The following is a 16,114-nucleotide window of genomic DNA, read 5'->3' on the forward strand; positions in this document are numbered from 1 at the left end:
CCTGAGATATAATTTCCTAACTTGTCAATGTGCTTTCCCGACTTAAATGTCTGTTCTTCTTCTTTAGAAAAATAATTCTAATATACATATATATATGCATGACTTTTGTATATTATTAACACCTTAGTATATATTGGTGCTTTTAAAGAGATTCCATATATAATTGATGTAAAAAAGAAGTAAAATATCAATGCTCACTTAGGTTTGATTTTCCTAGATATTTTATTATCAGTTTAGTGGTAATGTGCCAGAAAATACACATGATTATTCTAATTACACTTTTATTTATATTTAATAACATAGAAACATTTGTGCACGGCTTTTATCCTTTTGAAAATGGCTTATTTTTCCAATAGCAATACATGTCAAAATGCCAAAATGACAGCTTCTTTATCTTCTTGAACCTCAAATATGATGTAGCTCATTACATTAGCACCAAGAAAGCAGGCCATAAATTACCACAGTGTGTTCAGGCATGTCTGCAGGCTTGACATCGCCTTCCTCATAGAATATCCATCATTCCGGAAATGTCTTGGATATTGAAGGGACAGACTGCAAAGAAATTAAATCCTAAAATAGATCCATGCAGTTTCTTATTGTTAATATCAGATACAAGATACTGTTATATCAGTTGAATTTCTACTTCATTGATGAACTTAGTAATCAAGACACATTAGAAAGAATTACATGCTTTAAAAACTAAGGAGAGTTTACAGTTTGCTTAGTTTACAGAGATTGGAAATGGGTAAAAGTGAAGTAAAATTAATAGAAAACAATTTGAAACATGAAAAAAGTATTTTTATTTTTTGCTTCATATGTTTTAGGAAATAATAAACTTTCATAAAATAAACTTGTAGAGTTATTGATAAACAAGTACTTTCAGGACTGATAAATACATTATTCTTAAAGAATATGCTTGGGGTGATGATCAGGAAATTTTCATTGCACTACTTACAGTGTGTAACATAGGACTACAGTACAAATAATGTTTAAGTTGCAGAGGGAAAAGAACATGCTGAAAGGTACAAATTACAATGTCTCCTTCTGGCCTAAGAATGTTAAGTTCTCTGAGGGAACAAATGATAAAAAGGAACTATTTAAATGTAGTGCCCATTCAGAATATTAATTAAGTATGGAAAGAATATTCCATCACACATTCATTGATTTCTCTGAGCATCAATGCATGGTCTTATTGGTGAGAGATTAAAAAGGACAAGACATCAGGGAGTTTAAGATCCTATAACTTTTTTTTTTTTTTTCTGGGAAATGGAAATGGAAAACTGGGAGGTAAAATATGTATTATATTTTAGTATTCATCTTAATAGTTTTCTTAACTGAGTATCTAAAACATCAATGTTTTGTTAGATTTCAGGTACTTAATTTTATATCTGATTCAAATTTTGTTTTTTCACAACTAAAACACGGATCATGTTACTTAGTCTATAGTTAAGCTAGAAACATCATATTTAAATTTAGGATGGCTATGTTAGAAAATGGTGAACAATGTATTGATATTTTGGAAAATGTGACAGACAAATGCTGAGATAAATGAGAAGGTAAACCAATCCCTCTGGACCTAAGGCTATGATAGAATAATGTCCTCCGCCAAACATGCAATGACCTCATCCCCAAAACCTATGAGTATTACCTTGCATGGCAAATGATCTTTGTTGATGAGGTACAATGAAAGAGAGTGAAAAAAGTGATCTTTTTTGATGCAATGGCACATGCCAAAAAATAGTGAGAGCATCCTGAATTAGCCAGGTGAACTCCATCTAATAATATTAGTCCTTATAATCAATGAATTGTCTCCAGCTGGAAAAAGAGGACAGCAGTGAAAAATGGCAGAAGGGAAGTTGGAGAGAATTGAAGTCTGAGAGGGAATCTACCTACCACCTGGTGGGGGATATGGGTGCCACAGAAGTGTTGGGAGACAGCTGGAAAGCATCAGAATAAATATGGGCAAACTCTTGACACCAGCAAGGTCATAGACTTCAGTACCAGGAACTAAGTGCCTCCAGAACCAGAATGAGTTTGGAAGCTGTTTCATTTCCAGAGCCTCCCAAAACAGAAGGAGCTTGGGTGACACCAACTTTGGCCTCTGAGACCCTAAGCTGAAAACTGGCTGAGTCCATCTGGATTTCTGACCTCCTGAGGTTAGTTAATAAATGTGCATTGCTTTAAGCTGATAAATTGTGGTGATTTGTTAAAAGGGCAATAGAAAATAGAGCAGTATAGAAATCTCTATCAGAGAACTGTTTCCACTTAAATAATCAATGTTAAATGGTTAAAAGTTTGAAATATATTCAAGGTCTTTATTAAGTTGTATTTTAATTCTAATATAAATATGAAGAATGAAAGGAGATAATATTCATGCACATATGTTATTATGACAATTTTTAATACAAGTATGGATACAGTATGTTTCAGATCCTTCCAAATTGAAAATAGGGGAAATTATAATCAAAACTTCATGTGAGTAGAAAACAGTGAGGTGCCTGGTTTCCAATTTGTTATGGTAGCCCATCAGAGTCTGATATAGAAAACTTGGTGAGTAGAGTCAGATATTTGTAGACCTCCACTCCAAAGCAAGCTCATATCTAAACCAATTCTCAGTTGGTTCCATTAGTAATGAAGTAGCTCAATTGACCTGAGTTTTGTAAAAATTGTATTCCTTGCCTCATTACAGCTGGAGATTTTAGCAGTCATAAGAACAAAAAAACTGACAGGGCAGGTATGCAATACTTGTTTGACCTCAGCTATGATAAAAAACAAACAAACAAACAAACAAACCCTATCTTCTTATGTAGGTGAATGTTTTTACTTGGGACAGCCTAAACCCATTTAGGGCAATGGTAGTGACAATGGAAAATACAAATAATTATTAACATTGCTGATCTTATTTCATGTAAACTACCTGGTCATTCACCCCTCATTGGCTGTGTGTGCCTAGATAGTTTTTCTCTCCCAAAGGATAGGTAAGTCCTAGTTTTAAATCTCTGATAGCATTTCCATGTAAATTCTGAGTATATTGGTAGAAATATAATAGGTATTGATGACAGATTTTGAAAATATTGTATAAGATACGATTTGCAGGTGAAAATTGAAGAATGGACACATATCAAGGGCAAATTACCATAGTAAAACATGTTTAAATTTAGGATTCATTCTGTTGTTATCATGGGCAAGAATGGAAAGTCTTAGCAATCATCTATCCTCTAAATCAATCAACTGTTATGATAAGTCTTTGTGGAGTGCTTAAAGTACAGGAGAAAGTAAGTTATCGTACCCTGCTCTCTGTGTGTAAGAGTTAAAAGAAATACTCCTTTGTTAGATTACATTTGAGTTTATTTTAATGTGTTAAAGAATTTTGCAGAGAGGAAAAACCAGTGTTTTAAAATCCTCTTTACTCATTTAAATGTCTAGGTGAGAATCAATAAACTCTTACCATTTCTGGTTATATAATAGCAGAAAGCTTTCTGCATCTGCCTCATTGCTTGTCAATAACTGTCTTTTTTTTGTGTGTTTCAGAATATTACAAAGAGGACATAACCTTGCCATTGCAATTTTAAGCTGATTTTCTTTTCGTGTTCCCTATCTAGCTGCTTGGATTCCAAGGTCATCTCTTAGTTCTCCCTGTAGGCACTGATAAAAAGGTAAATTGAAAGAAATATGAATTTAAATTCTGTAACAACACCAACAAATAACCTACATAATATTTTGAACTGCCAGTTTAAAATATGAAGGCATCCTGACCTGAAATCACTAGGAGGTAAGGTCATAGGTGACCAAACAAAATAATAAAAGATTTAAAAGGCAACCTATTTTTAAAAAAATATTTAGTAACAGGTAGTCCTTATTAAATGAAATAATGAAGTAAGGTTTCAAATTTTAGAGAATGCTAAATTCTCTAAATGATTGTAATTATGTGCCTATATTAATCTTTTCATGCATTATGGCTATAATATGTTCATGGCTTGAAAAAGTAATGAATCTCCTATTTTATCATAAATAATATACTTTAGTCTTGTATAGACTGTTGCTCATTGTATTTGTAAATTGAAATGACAGCAGTAATAAAAACATTTTGTCTAACACAAGATCATGTTTGGGAAACAAAAAGGAAATAATCAAAGTAGAGATTTGGGTTATGGTTCCAATATGAAGAGCAAATAGCATGTCAGAGGTATTTTAAAGATAAAAACACACCAGAGGAATCAACAACATATGTCAGTCTAATGTGATTTAATTGTTAAATATGAATTTAGAATATTTTTAAATAATGAGGTAGTTATGTTAAGATAGATATTGGTATTCTGAATACCAATAGAAAAAAGTGTATTAATATAGAATAAAAAACTATACTGGAACTACATGTAGCAAATAAGTCAATTGCTAGATATTAAGTCATTTAAAAATTAGGGATTATATACTTTGTGTATTTCTTAAAAGCATTGCATCTTAAAGAGGAGTTAATAAGGCAAAAATGTAGATCTGCCATGTGATAAAATTTAATTCAGATAAGTTGGTAATGAAAATACTCACCTCATATTTAAGAATATTAAATTTCAATGGTCTATTTAAGCTAAGCCCACATATATCATAGGTATTGTATAAGATATATAGCATCCAGCTTATTCATAATGCTGCCATGGAAAAATATAAAGACCTTTAAAATGTTTTAGACTAAAAATCATAAGCAATAGGGCATAGAAAATTGTCTATTATGATATATCCTGTGATGGTCCAATATACATAACCTCTGTTATGGTTAGTTTTATCTCTGAAGCTGTCTAGGCTGTGCTGCCCCATTATTAACCAAATGCCAATCTAGGTACTACTGTGTAGATAGATGTGCTTAGCCACTACATAATCCGTTAACAGTAAGAACAGGATTACTCTCAATAATATGGTGGGCCTCATTCAGTGATTTCAAAACCTCTGGTAGCACAACCTGAGGTGTCCCCAATACTCAGACAACATTATCCCTCAAGATTCAATATCAGGGATCCCTGGGTGGCGCAGCGGTTTGGCGCCTGCCTTTGGCCCAGGGCGCGATCCTGGAGACCCGGGATCGAATCCCACGTCGGGCTCCCGGTGCATGGAGCCTGCTTCTCCCTCTGCCTGTGTCTCTGCCTCTCTCTCTCTCTCACTGTGTGCCTATCATAAAAAAAAAAAAAAAAGATTCAATATCAGCTCTTGCTGTAGTTTCCAGTCTTGTGGCCTGCCTGACAAATTTCAGGCTCACTGGCCCTGGGATCATGTGAGCCATTTTGTAAAAATAAATTTCCTTACAAAGGGGTAGGTAGATAGATTCTATTGGTTTTATTTCTCTGGAGGTACCCAGTTGATAGAGCATTGCATATAAAATGTAAATATCAGAGGTTTTCAATAATTACTGCAACAAAGTTATTTGACACATAGAAATAGAAGTAACAAAATGCTTCAGAAGTTCACTTTTCTGCATTTATTCTATTATAACACACTGAATCCTAACTTAAGGCTATTTCCTAAGCACTAGTTTCCATGAAAAGGAAAAGCAGAGCTGAAATTTTATTCATTTTTATTTTTTTAAAGACTTATTTATTTGAGAGAAAGAGCTTGTGAGTCAGCACACAGAGTGGGAGGGAGAAGCAGATACCTTATTGAGCAGGGAGGCTGATGCTGGGCTTGATCCCAGGAATCTGAGATCATGACCTGGGCCAAAGGCAGACAGCTTAACCATCTGGCACCCCAGAGATAAAGTTTTAAAATCTTTTTCTATCTAGTATCCACATTTCCTTGGACTCTTCTCTTTTTGTATGTGAGATTGTGTGTTGTCTGCATTACTAATTGGATCCTTGCTTGTGATTGATACCTTGCTTACAAAAGCATCTGGACCTATATCTATTCTGGGGTTATTTTTATGTTTTTTTTTTTTTTTTTTTTTTTTCAGTATAAACAGTACTAATAGAAAACTAAAACAAAAATAATAGAAAAACCTCATCGTATGAAAAACCTCCATCGTACGTAATACTATTCATTATTGTCACTTTATTACTTAAAACAATGATATGCACAGATGTTTTTTACTCTTTTAAGCTGTAATTTTATTTTATTATTTTTAAAAAGATTTTGTTTATTTGACAAAGAAAGAGTGCAAGCACAAGCAGGGGAAGCGGTAGCCAGAGGCAGAGAGAGAGGAAGAAGCAGGCTCCCTGCTCTGCAAGGAACTCAGTGTGGGACTCCATCCTAAAACCCTGGGATTACGACCTAAGCCTAAGGCAGACACTTAACTGACTGAGCCACCCAGGCACCCCTAAACTGTAGTTTTAAATGGCCAAACTCTATTTATTTCTTCCATCCCACTGTCCTCTTTTAGATTCAGGTAACAACAGAAGATGAGACTACTGCACTGTTGTCAGAGATTTGAAAGAAATAGTTAACAGTGAAAAATTATGTCAGTAGATACCTGAGGTTGTCCTAATAAAACATTCTTTTTGATACTTTGTGATTCATGTGTGTCTATATTGCAATGTAATTAGGAACCCACAAGAATAGCAGCTAAATTAAGATTGTCAGTTTCAAGAACATCCCAGAGTTTCATAGATGTTTAGGGGAGAGAAAAAAAAAAAAAAAAAAAAAGAAGGAATTAGGTCAAAGTATGTGTGGGACATACAAATTAGCAATGAAAATCATGCAGTATATATTCTTCCTTTTTACAAATATATGAACTTATTTTCAAGTGACATTATAGAATTAAGCTCCAGGAATTAATTTCACAAAGGATAATTTAGGTCACTTGACTGACCAAAGGAAGGGCCACTATGTCAGGTATGTGGCCATAGAATAAGCTATTCAGTAGTTGATATAAATTTTGCTACTAAATATGTGATAGATTTTAGAAGTATAGATTGCCAAAGTGTATATGAAGCAATATATCTAAATAATTAAAGCATAAGTAATCAACCCATCAATTAAGATATTGTTTTCCTTTCTAGAAGTAAAAATTATAGCTAAAACCTATATATTTTACATTTTCAAATATATATTTAAATTTTTTCTTAGGAACAACTTCCACATACTGGCAGACATTTTGTATCCATCTTATATTGTTCTGCGTGAGAAATGATTCTCCTAAGTACCTTATATTAGCAAATATAAGTTAAATTGTTATGTATATGCAATAAAAAATCAATAAAGTTTAGAAAGTTTAAAAGAATAAAGACTATAATTTTTTTTCTGATAAGCCCTGTTAAAAAGAAAATTGAATTATCACAGTATATTATCCTTAAGATTGTTTGATATTAATTCATATAATCATTATAATTTTAATATACATGTAGCAATGAAAGAGTAAACAATGAATATCAAGTGATCATGCACCATTGATTGAAACATTTTTATTATTTTTAAAAGACATTTTTGTGTGATTTCACTTTGCTAGCCATTCAGCCACTCAAATATATATACTAAAGAGCTTTAAAAATAATTTAGATTAATAACTTTGATGAAAATAAAGGTACAGCCCATCTTCCTTTATAAGAGTATCTGTTTCTGGAAGATATGAAAAAATATGGACTTTATATAAAATATGCTTTTTATAACTAAAAATTTAGGTACCACTGGAAATGCTCAAATTAAGCACTTATGGAAAAAACTATAATGTGTTTTATGCTCAACTTATTTGAGCATAAATATTCAGAATGGTGATTGAAATAATTTCATATTTCTAATTTCAGAATTGTTGAATGTTACAGGCACTTATTTCTCATTTGTATTAGTGAGTCCTAAAATATTTAGATGAGGACCTGTAATTATGACCACTATTAGATTGTAGTTCAGGTTAATTCATTTTCAATCTGTGTTCAATTCAAATAGTAACTGTTTAAAATATGTAGGCATTGTCTCAGTTACTGCGGGTATTGGGGCATGAGAGGTGATGGAGGCTGTTGCACAGATAAGAGTAGAAGCTGCCCATCCTTTCCCTTACACTCACAAAGCAGAAGTGAGAATGTTGAGAATGTCAAGATAGTTTTGGATTTGAAGTGGTTTATAAACTAACGTAAAAAACTCCCAGCATCTACCCCATAACTAGGACACAGCCACGATGGTGGCAACATGGTTGACAAAATGGGTTGTGTCAGAGAAAACAAGACCGCACTCCTTCCACATGATGTCTCCCTCACTAGTTAGCATCCAGGTCTGCCAAAAACCCTACTCAGGTTCCAGAGAAGAGTAGATTTGTGGTCTGCATAGTGGAAAGTCAAGTGAGTTCTCATCAGATGGCCTTTTTATTTTCCTGCACAAAGATTGAAGGAAAGAGATGCCTTATTTAGAAGTGAAGAGACTGGAGGAGTTAGTGCAGGGCAGGGCTGTGATCCTGAATGTGACATCAACTCCCTGGTCTGCATTGCAGATGAGCTTACCTTCCTCCAGTCTGTACTAGAATCAACTACAATTATATCAGTCCACAGTGGTAGTTTTGCTGGATGAAGGACATGAAGAGCAAAAGGCCAAAGTCACTGAGAATACTGGTAACAGGGATTTCTATGATACACATAGAAAAAGAAGGAAGAGCAGAAGTAGAAAATAGAAAATGAAATAGAAGAGGGATTAAAAGATCAGAGTCAAAATGGTAGAACAGACATGGTAGAGACATATAGAATCAAAATATTGGAAAAATGTGATCAAATAGTACAAAAACCCAATTGATTATTTTGCAGACAAAAGAGTTTGAGGCAATGTTGAGTTCCATTGATGTCAGTCCGAGTATTTGGCTTACACCTACAGATTACTTTCACTTGTCCTTTTCTTCCACTGTCTGCTCCTTCCCACTGCTCCCCAGCTCTCATTTGTACTGACTGCCTCACACCAATCCTAACTTTCCACAGAAGAGCACATAGAGCAGAGCAATGCCTAGTATTGTTACTGTGGAATTCTGCTAACCATATACAGAGCTGATTTGGTGTAAGGATTATTGTAGTGCCTTCCTATGTTAAGCATTCCAAATAGTTTTGCATAATAGTAGAACCTTATATTCTTCCTTTTATGAAACTGTAAATGGTGAAGTGTTGTACGATTGAAATTCTGAGATAAAGACGATATTGTTTTCCCTTATATTGTACGTGGCTATGCTCGTGTGATACTGTCCATTCAACTATTAAGGCCTCTAAGGAATTCTAGGTTTCAGCTTGGAGTTGGCAAGCAAAAAGCATGAATGCTGCCTAATTGATAACTGCATTTGTCTAGCTGTGTAGAGAATTAACTAAAGAATTCTTCTTGACATACTGTCTCAATCAATCACTATGAATTCATCAGGATTTGAACATCAGAAGCAAGCTATTTGACATTTTTAGCCTCTCCTAGGGAAATCCAGAAGGATCTCTCATAATTGTCTTTGGCTCTAGTACCACAGGCAAATGTTCAAGGACAAATTACTTCTAAAGGGACAGGGAGGATTTGGTTTCATAGCACTCATGAGCACAGTGGGCTTTCTGCAATTTAGTCCATCTAAAGCTAACATCCACAGAGCATACTAAAACCAGATAACACAGAGTTTCTTTTTTTTTCCATGTAAACTTCTGTTGGATCTTTGTGATTGAATTTCATGTTATTAAAGGGGGCACTGATTCTGCTGTTCATCACAGTTGTGTTTCACTATTCCCATAACTGGCGAAAATAGTGATATATTTATTGTACCTTGGTGGGCTGTTTGTCTTAAGAAATATGGAAGCATTTTACAAATTTATACAAAATTCCAAACCACATATATTCTTATATTCTCAAAATAAGTATATCTAGTCAATGTTGTCCTTTTACACTCATTCCAACATTATAAAATTGGGGAGTTGCTGCTGTACAAAGGAGAAAATCACCTGCACATTTAGAATCTCAAGATTTCCAAATTTCTCAAAGACCTTTAAGGTTCAATATAGTTTATGTTATTATTTTTTTAATATTGACAGTAGATTTTCAGATAAAAGGGAGATTTTGTTGTTGTTGCTTAAAATTTATTTAAGAGGAAGAGAGAACACATGTTGGAGGAGGGGCAGAGGGAGAAGGAGAAGCAGACTACCTGCCCATCAGGGAGCCTGATGTGAGGTTCAATCCTAGGACCCTGAGATCAGAACCTGATCGGAAGGCAGATGCTTAACCCACTGAGCCACCCAAATACCCCGAAAGGAATTTTGTTTTATGACAGTTATATCATCATCTTCCCATATAAATATGGGAATATGTTATATATGGGCTGTCTGGGTTCTTTATTCCGTGTATTGAAATATGTGGCTGTGCTTACTCTAATACAGTGTTCTGTAATTATAAAAATTGTTTATATTAATAATTCTAATTCTTTATAAATTATTTGATTTTCAGACAAGATAAGTTCACCCTAGCCCTCCTTCTTCTTACATATTAAGCATTATATTTTCTAATGTTTCACATTTAATATTCCTACATTCTTAGGATTTGTCAAGAAGCAATATTATTTAAATGCATTTCCTGGTGATCCAGTTCTATTTTCCTCATAGTGTTGACCTTTCTGTGGACTACCACACTCTTCTTTCTTTGTTAGTTTTAGAAAAAAGAAGTAAACAAAAACACTCGCTGCCCCTATAACTTTAAGCTACATCACAGAAGGTGAAATTTTGGTTTAACATGTTTTGTTTTGTTTTTTTTCTATCTATATATCATTATGCCACTCTGGTATGACTATAGTCACTGCTTTATAGTCCCCCTTTTTAATGTATCATTTACATATATCCCTTCAAACTGAAGCATGTGGCAAAAAGTAGCACACCAAGTTTAGGGAACCGTGTCTGTTCTCTTCCTGATTCTCATCTGCAGCTTTGGTGTCACGCTGATTCAGCTACTGTGAAGGTCTATGAAACAATTACCTGACATGATGAAGCAGTCAAATATTTTATTAAGCCAATTTTACATATGGACATAGATATATAAATCAAGCAGGATTTTTATTTCATAGAGAAAGCCCCCATTTTTCTTAAACAAGCATTTCAGATATGATTTAATTGGCCAGAATATATAAAGTTGTTTTGCCAGAAACACTGCTTCCATTAAAATGCATGCTATGTGGGGGTGCCTGGGTGGCTCAGTTGATTAACTGTCCAACTCCTGGTTTCAGCTCAAGTCATGGTCTGGGGCTGTGGGGTTGATTTCCACAAGGGTTCCACATTCAGCAGAGAGTCTGTTTGGGATTCTCTCTCTCCTTCTGCCCCTCCCCCATTTTCCCTTTCTCTCTCTCTCTCTCTCTCTCTCTCTCAGATAAATAAATAAATCTTAAAATAAAATGCATGCTATATGTAATTACTTGTTTGACCACTAGATTGACGTCATGATATTGGACATCATAAATATCTGCAATCTTGAGCTTATTTAACTTCAAGGAACCTCGCTCTCATTTTTAAAAAAGTGAAAATATTACCTCGAGGAAAATAATACTTTAGATTTGTGGTTTGAAATATGGACAATAAACTGGGGAGACTACATTGTAAGCTCTTATTATGTAAACTGTGAAAAGTTATTATGACATAAGTATGCCACATTACAGTTCCCACTTTCCTACAAGACTGTCAGAATTTATAGTTCATTTTCTCATTTGTTTTCATTGCTCTGTCGTATAAGCAACTGCATGGGTGGCAGAAGTCAGTAACAGATTTCAACAGTTTATTTCCAGTGAGATTTCTGAGTCCCCCCCCCCAAAAAAAAAACTACTTAAGAGGCAAAGTAACAAGCACTTGAGTCTGTTACTTTTAATCAAATGTGCCACAAAAGCTGAAAGAAGTAATGAAACATTTTATGTTTTTAGTATTCATCAGGTAGTGAATTGGACAGTAGGGAATATATTGTTGTTTATATGATATGAAAATGATATAAAAGAAGAAATCAGCATTTAAAAATACAACACATTCTTGTAAAATTATTTAAAATATTGTATCTGTCTTTGTAAGTTTTTATTGGAATATAAGAAAAATGTTATTCCATTGTCATTCCCCTATCCACTCTCACTTAATTTTCTGAGAAATAAAATAAGCCACATGGATTCAAATTCCAGTCTCAGATATAAATATTTGTCAGTTGAAGAATTGACAAGGGACGTCTGGGTGACTTAGTGGTTGAGCTTCCACCTTTAGCTCAGGATGTGACCTTGGGGTCCTGGTATGGAGTCCTGCATCGGGCTCCCCTCAAGGATCCTGCTTCTCCTTCTGCCTAGGTCTCTGCCTCTCTCTGTGTCTCTCATGAATAAATACATAAAATCTTAAAAAAAAAAAAAAAAAAAACCTGCAAATTGTGCCCTCTACCTGCCAACCCTACGCAGGGCATAATTTGGCACTCACTGCCCAAATACAAAAAGTAGGTAAGATGCTGTGTGACAAACAGTTGGGCAAATGGAGTTACCTCTCCCTCTGCCCTACCCACAGTCCAAATATAGCATCTCTGATCATGCTAGGAGCCTCATTATAATGTTCTTACAAGTTAGTATTGCCTTATCATAGCATGGAAACTCAGATCATTTTATTCTATTTCTGATGATGTAGCATGTAAGATAAATTACAATAAAAATGTCCATCAAAAATGAATTATTTCCTGTTGTTTTTCAGAGTATCAGGGAGCCCTTCCCAATAAGAACTTGCTAACAAAATTTTCTTTAAAAACTTTAAAAATATAAAGTCATTTGCTTTATTTTTAGTTTATTTTTATCAATTAAAACACATTAAAAATACATGTTATAATGCTTATAACATAATCGCAGTCGCTTGCCTATCCCTTTCCATGCTAGTCAACTGCTACAACTTTATTATTTGCTTTATATTTTATTCACTCCCACTTTAAAAAAAAAAAAAAAGATTTTATTTATTTCTTTGACACAGCGTGAGGGAGAGTAGAAGCAAGGGAAGTGGCAGGCAGAGGAAGAGGGAGAAGGAAGTTCCCTGCTGAGCAGAAGTTCCCAGGGTCCTAGGACTATGACCTGATTCAAAGGCAGACGCTTTACTGACTGAGACACCCAGGTGCCCCTCATTTCCACTTTCTCACCAAAAAACCTGTTATTTCTGATTCTTTCCGTTTTATACATAATTTATTCTTACTATGGAAAATCAACATTTAGTCAACCTAATACATAAACTCCTTCCACCCCCACCCCGGCACACTTTTTCTCCCATTCTCTCTGTACATAATATAACTTTTGGGGGGTAAATATTCAGGATTTAATCTTTATATCCATATAAGTTTTTGTTGGTGTGATATGATTGTATTTCCTCTCTTATAACGTTCCATTAGGATTTTGTGAATTTTTGGTTTCCCCTTTTCTATCTAAATTCATCCATAAAAGCACAAAATAATTAAAATTTATATCTCAGTACAGAGAATAGAATCAGGTGCTATCAGGTTCACTTCAATCCTAGAGGTGGAGATATTTCTGAAGTCCTTCATTTCAGTTTGTTCTGAATTCATCCTAGTCTTATTCTCATCCTTAGGACTTTCTTTGTTCATAATCTTGAAAATTTCCTTTACCTTTTTTTTTTTTTTGGTTGATTGTGTCCTTAGCTTTGGCTTTTATCTTCTTATTTGTTTTCCTTCCTAGTTTTGTCTGCTCACATTCACCAGTAGTTCCTGAAAATAATCTGTGGGGAGATTTTTTTGAGAACCTGTATGTTTGAAGAAGATTATCTTTGCAGTTGTTGAAAGCCTAGGTTAGAAACCTATTCCCATCAGAATTTTGAAGAGAGTATTACACTGATGTCTAATCTTCAGTGTTATTTAAAAGTTTACTACCATGCCAGATCCTTTATATATGAACTACATGTTCATACTCATCCATATACCCATAAATATAAGGCATTTGGGAAATTTAAACTACCACATGGTTACAAATTAATTATTAAAACAATTCAAATAAAGCTTTAAGTTTAGTTTTAACCAAACAATGTGATGAATGTGTTAATTCTTCAGTTTTTTTTTTTTTTTATTCGAAACATACCATGCTAATTAGTGGCTGAAATAAGCAATTTTTCTCAACAGTTTTACGTATTTCCTTCCAAATCCACATTTGATGGGCTGGTAGAAAAAAAAAAAAAAAAAGAAACTTGCAGAATTTGGCTTAACATCTATTTATTTTCATCATTGTATCAAAAGACATTTTAGAGGTCACTGGACTAGAAATGAAGGGTAGTGATCTTTCCTGCTAGATTTCAAGCAGAATAAGAGTAGAGGTTATGACTGCCTGCTTCCACTTGGATCTCCAAAAGTTAGCATAAGACCTGGCATATAGGAAATATTCTGTAAGTGTTATATGAGGTTGTGTGTATGTGTGATGTATTTGAGTAAAATAATTCACCGATTAAAATAACTCACTAAAAATAACAGCATGATGTTTATAAAAGTCACCAGTGCTAAAAAAAAAAATTAAAAATTAAAACTCACCAGTGCTAAAAGATATTTCCAATATCAAAATATTCTTTCTGACCACAGTAATATTTGGATGGGTGAAGGTTCAATGCAACTTTATTTATTTCCTATGTTCCTCCCATTAATAATGTTGTAATAGTTTAATAGTTCACTGTGTGAAACTATTCAAGCTTCAAAGATGATATTACATGTTTCTATTCTGCCAAACAAAGATTTTTTTTTTGGTAAACTTGAAACGTGTCTTAGGGCCATTTTGGGATATCGAGAACTTACGAGGTAAAGAAACTTAACTTGTTTCTGCAAACTAAAATTATAATAAAGTAGTCTAACCAAAGATTTCTGGAGGCTTATTTTGGTGTTATAACCTTAATAATAATTAATGATCAGGATTTAGTAGGTATATGGATCATGCTTATTCATGTCTTTAGAATTCATAGACTAAACTTGTATAAAGCTTGGGGATAATATTGTATGGATGTTGAATTTATGCATTTTTAATGCTATTAAAGTAGAAAGTCTCAAATTTAAGGAAGACATAATTATTAGCTTATACTTACTGAGAGACTTTGAAAGTTGAAGAATATTGAAAAAATAGCTTGGTGATCAGAAGTCATGGGTGTGTTAAAAGGCAAACTGAGATACATTTCATTTTTTTTTTCAAGTTTCTTTGAGCATAAAGAGATTAGAAATGGCCAGCACCAAGCCTAAGGTGGTTAGAAGCACTCCACTGATAACAGCTAGGTTTTTATGCAGAAAATGCAGAAGCAAAACAAGGAGATTATTTGATTGGCTAGAGTTTAAGCAGTTGCTTCATTCGGAAAAGCTTAGTCGACTGTTGTGATTGGCTGTTCTTAAATTCTGTTTTCTTGGACTTGAGTGCATTAACTCTGGCTTAGGTTTTGGTTTGCTGACTAGGCTACCAAGGTATTAGTGACCTCAATGGCTCCCTTGTTTAATGACTTCAAAGGTGATTTTGTTTGTTTTCATTGAAGGGAGGAGGAAAACAGATTAAAATGATACTATCCTTCAGTAAGACAATATTTTTTCCTTTAAAGAACTTACAACTTATGTCGTCTACCATTTCTTTTAAAATATATATAAAAATAATGACTTAAAATATTGATAAGATAAATAACAACTAAAGGAAAGAAAAAAAAAACCATTACTATCATGTGCAATGTAGATTTTCTCTACCTTGATATCTTGAGAATTACTAAATTATGAAAATAACTGAGAGGATAATTTATAAGTATTTTCTCATATGGCTGATTTTAATATTATGATTTGCAATGCCTAAAAAACAAACACAGGAAGAACATGGGAACAGTTTTGTATTTTCTGAAGATCAACTCATGGGGCATTTATTTTTAGTATATTTAAAACCATCTTTTTAAGGCTGTGTTTTCTCATGTTTTAATAGTTGGTTATTATTCTTATTAACTTTAGTTCATTAAACATGCCAGTTACCAATGATGGAGTGATGACTAATAGATTTCAGCCTTAAAGGAGTGTCTAGTCTACTGGGGGAGAAAGGTGACTTAAAAATGTTTCCTGGCAACAATTATAAATAATTCACAAGATCCGAAGATTCTACACAGTCAAGTAGATGTCTGAAGAGTGCACAGTATTGCATCAGAGTAGCCACTCTTTTCAGAAATATGACATGATTTAGTTTAGAGTAGATAAGTGATGAGATGTTTATAAA

General features: G+C 33.7%; 1 long non-coding RNA gene across 1 annotated transcript in view; it reads right to left on the reverse strand.

The window, feature by feature from the left end:
• Window positions 1-319: 319 nt before the first annotated feature.
• LOC144287852 (uncharacterized) overlaps window positions 320-16,114 on the reverse strand; it is a 102,363-nt gene continuing 86,568 nt past the window's right edge. The window contains exon 6 of the long non-coding RNA XR_013355632.1: window positions 320-552. This is a non-coding gene — a long non-coding RNA (uncharacterized LOC144287852). The remainder of the gene's footprint in view (window positions 553-16,114) is intronic.

Source organism: Canis aureus, chromosome 17 (genome assembly GCF_053574225.1).
Source record: "Canis aureus isolate CA01 chromosome 17, VMU_Caureus_v.1.0, whole genome shotgun sequence".
NCBI classification, from domain to species: Eukaryota; Metazoa; Chordata; class Mammalia; order Carnivora; family Canidae; genus Canis; species Canis aureus.